Source organism: Pelodiscus sinensis, chromosome 4 (genome assembly GCF_049634645.1).
Source record: "Pelodiscus sinensis isolate JC-2024 chromosome 4, ASM4963464v1, whole genome shotgun sequence".
NCBI classification, from domain to species: Eukaryota; Metazoa; Chordata; order Testudines; family Trionychidae; genus Pelodiscus; species Pelodiscus sinensis.
This window is the reverse complement of record NC_134714.1, coordinates 71,036,873-71,041,513: the sequence shown is the minus strand read 5'-3', so window position 1 is coordinate 71,041,513 and position 4,641 is coordinate 71,036,873.

Here is a 4,641-nt window from a genome sequence, read left to right as displayed (position 1 = left end):
TTAATGTTTGTTACTAATTAGCTTTAACCCTTTCCTTCCTCAGAACCTATTATCCTGGTCCCCATAAAGCCCCTGCTCCTCCTATGTTATGCTGTTATTTTTGGCATGTCATTCCTTTGCTAAGCTTTATTTTGTGTACTTTGTTGTCCCTTAGGTACAGAGCTTGCTAGCTGCAGTATTATTGACTTTTCTTACAAGAAAGCACTCCTGTGAATCTGACACAGTGAGCAGTCACTTTGAATGGTGGCAACAGGGAAAGAATAAAAGACCTGTCCATGTATGAGGGGGGCAGAGTTGCTCCAAATATTAGCAGTAGGAAGCACCAGTGTGAGAAAAGGGAAGTAGCTACGCAGGCAGCTCAGGGATGCTAAATATAACTGGATGTAGACTTATATCTCCAACAAAGGGTTTTGCTCTAAGTGGGCTTTGTTTTTATTTTAATTTGGCTGATTTGAATAACTTCCAATTTGAAAGCTCCTTCCTCATCCAAATTCTCATTTGGCTTTCAGCTGTGGGTAATCATATGGTCTGTGAGGAAAATCTCAGTTTGCAGGGTGGGGTTGGGAGGGAGGTATATGGATATTAATTATTATTTAACAGATAAAGCACTGGGGCTGTGATAAAACTCCAACCTTGTTCCTTAGTCCTCCTCACTCCTATACAGCGGAAAGCAAGAGACTGTAAAAGCTCCCTTATTAGTATGCAGCCTCAAACACTATCCTTTTCTCATAGGATCTGCCAGCCTGGAACAATGGGCCTCCCCAGTCAGGGAACCTGTCTCTGATAGTGGCCATTGGCACTAGGGATGTGAATGGTTAACTTGTAAGTGTCACCCTTACTAGGTGATGCTTACCAGTTAAGGTTAACTGGCAGGGGCTGAAACAGCCCTCTACCAGCCGTGGGGAAGGTGAGCTCCAGCACATCTGCCATTATTTAATCCGTTAACTAATTACATGGGATTTTACATCCCTAGTTGGTGTGTGCTTTAAAGGAAATAGTAGGTATGAGGATCTGCTAGTCTGTTTCTAATTCTGATAACTACTGCATGCTGCAATTTGGCAGTGCTTGGTATTAGCTGAATTTAGCAATTTCTTTCCTCCATGGCGTTGATCTGATGCTCCAAAAGTTCAGAGGACTGACAGGAGTAGAAGAGGTGGAAGAGATGCTGCTGCATTTTGGACAAAGTCTGATTTCCTGGGCCATTTTTAGGGCACTAGCTGGGACCTTTCTGATTTTTGTAAAGTCTAGATGGGAGCTTCCTGATTTTTTTGCAGGATGAGGTCCAACACCAGCTCAGTTTTACAAAGAATGGGAATGTTCTAACCTGCCTTTCAGCCATGCTGCAAAATACCTTAGTCCCAGGAGTTAACTTCTATATTGAGTTATTTATTAGCTATTCAATTTAAACAAAGATGCTTATAAATGTTTAAGCAAATTAACAGGTAACTAATATTACAATATGGCCCCATTGGCAATGTATATAGTAGAAATAATTTCCAAAACCTAAGTTTGCTTTTTATAGAAAACAGGGTTTGGAGGAGTTAACCCTTTCCCTTCCCAAACACATTTCTGCCTCACATGGATTAGCACAAGTACAGTGATTGTAAACAGAAAGAGACAGTGTCATTATACCAGCTGAATGAAGTGCAAAAAAAGTATTATCAGTGGCAAAACATAAATGAAAAAGGGTAGCCTGTATCTTGCCTCCAGCAACTCTTGATTCGAAGTACAGATGGGCAGCATAAATTGTTTCACTGCTGTGCCACTAGATGGCACCATGAGAGAAGACTGACAATAGAGGCCATATGCAAGTAGAGCTAGGTGATGTTATTTCTGGTCAGAAAAATAGTTTAAGGTATGTCTACATTGCAGAGTTTTAAAACTACACTTACATCCACACTGCAGTTGTGTTCTTTCGATGGAAAGTCGAAAATGCAGGGTTTTTTCCGACAGTGGTAACCCTCTTTCTACGAGGAAGAAGCTTTTTTGCAAAGCCTCGGGGAAGCCGGCAGCGGAGCAGTCCAGGCGCGCCTGGGGTGCCTCGCTGCCCGAGCCCCCCCCGCAGCTTTGCAAAGCGCGGGGAAGCTGGCGGCGGGGCAGTGCAGGCATGCCTGGGGTGCCTCGCTGCCCGAGCCCCCCCCCCGCGGCTTTGCAAAGCGCGGGGAAGCCGGCGGCGGGGCAGTGCAGGCACGCCTGGGGTGCCCCGCTGCCCGAGCCCCTCCGCGGCTTTGCTCTGCGTCTTCCTGGTCTGCAGACCAGGGAGACGCAGAGCAAAGCCCCAGAGTACACGGGCGGCAGGACCGCGAGGTCCCGCAGTCCGTGTACTCTGGGGCAGCCCCGTTCGTAACTGCGGATCCGACATAAGTCGGATCCGCGTAAGTCGGGGACTGCCTGTATTATGGTCAATCCAAAATACTGTGGGTCTTTTGGCAAATAAGGCTACAACTAGACTGCAGGAGTCTTTTGGAAGAAGCTTTTCCAGAAGAGATCTTCCAGAAAAACTTCTTTGGAAAGAAAGTGTCCACACAGCAAAAGCACATTGAAAAAGCAATCTGATTGGACGCTCTCTCACATTTACGTTGTGATTACTATAGATGGAGTGCCCACTAGGGCATGTGTGTTTTTTCCTGGAGGCTCCTTCTTTTGAAAAAAAAAAAAAAAAAAACACCCTCTTCCTAGTCCTCACCTCATATGGCAGCCATTCCATACCCCTAATCATTTTTGTTGCCCTTTTCTGAACTTTTTCCTATGCCAAGATATCTGTTTTTGAGATGAGGTGACCACATCTGCCATCAATGTGTGACTGCCCTGGACATGTAGCCCTTCATTTACTGTAACATCTTTGCTGTGTTTCAGAAGTTAACTGCTTCCTTAAAAGTATGTGGATGGAGTCTCTTTTTCAAAAAGTGGTTTACTAATTTTCTAGAAGCTACCCTTCTAGAAGAAACACTAAAAAATAGACCCCAACCTTGACCAAAGCCTCTTGCTTCTTACCTCTCAGAACTTTACACACATAGCTTTTGCCATGAAGGTAAGCACATTGCCAGCTAAAACACCGGATGAGACTGGAGGCAAGACTAGAAGTAAATATTAGGAATGCAAGGGTAAAATTCCCCCTCCAAGAACATAGTAGTTTTCCCATCACAGGAAGATTCAGCAAGGTGGGGGAAGCACAGCAGACTCAGGGTTAAAGCAGACTTGAAAAAAAATGGGTTGGTGCCCGTTTTTGGTTCATTTTGATGTACATAGGAGACCTGAAAAGATTTCCCTGAGCCACACCACATGTAATCCATGAGGAGAGACTGAGAATGCAGGGATTGCCAGATTGACTCTCAGATTCAAAGGCAAGAATGGACCACTGTGATCATTTCTAGTCTGATCTCCTGTACAACACTGGTGTCTTTACTTTAGGAATATAGAAAACAGATTCTTGGTTTTTCTGCTCACCTCAGCTTCAGTCTCTCTAGACTTCCCAGCTGAGGCTGCTTCTCTGCATATTCACTCTGTCCCATTATCCACAATAAAAAGAGAATCTAGATATTGCTCACGCCCTGTGCTTGGGAGGAAAACAATTCAGAAAAGGGAAGTGGCAATGTTGTGCCACAAATTACTACAGGTTGAACCTCTCATCCAGCACCCTTTGATCCCCAGGCCTCATCCCCATAGCCACTCCAGAAGCCACCCCACATCCCTATCTTCTGAGGGTTCCTTATCAGAGGATGCCTGGGAGATCTCCAAGGCCTGGGGTACTGGCTCCAGGGTGAGGGTGACCATACTGGCCATATCCTCCTCCTCCTCATCAAGGAGCTCTGGCTGGGTGACCACAGGCGTCTCGAGCCCCGAGTTTACCGGTATAGGTGGGGAAAGGGCTTCACACCCCCCAACTCTTCGTAATATGGGCACGAGTGTGGTCCTGCCCTGGAGTGAGATCTGCACGCCCTGGCATATCCTTGTTGCAGCTCCTTGACCTTGCTCCTGACTTAGTCCAAGGCGTGGGGAGGTGGTGTCCCCTCTTGGCCAGAACCTCGGCCATCCAGCCATAAATGTCAGCATTTCTCCTTCTGGAGTGAAGATCCTGTAGTGCAGTGGTTCCCAAACTTTTCAGCATCACGTCCCCTTTTTGATTGAGAAACCCTCACGCCCTCCCTTCCCCCCTCCCCCCCAAAATAGCAGCAAAACTTGTTGGGGGGGGGGGGGGGAACTGACCAGTGTAAAAAAAAAGGGGGGGGGGCTGGTACTTCAGGAGGAAAGTTGTTAACCAAAAAAAAAAAACCAAGATTGCCCTTTAAGAGCAGATCAGGCATTGCCCTTTTAAGGTGGCCATTTTGAAGTCTGCCTGGGACACTCCATCCTGCCCCTGCCCCAGCCAGCCTGAGCTGCGCGTGTTCCAGTGGACACCCAAGCCAGGAAAAACAGAAAATATCAGACATTTCACATGGTATATTTTTTGAATTTTTTTACTGGACGGACCACGCTCTTTCTTGGGGGGGGGATCAATAGGGAGGGCTGGGTCGCCTTGCGTCCCCCCCCCCCCCGGAAATTGTTTACACCCCCCCAGAGGGGCACACCCCCCAGTTTGGAAACCTATGCTGTAGTGTCTCCTCCCCCCCCCCCCCCCCCCAGCTCGAGGAAGGATAGGAT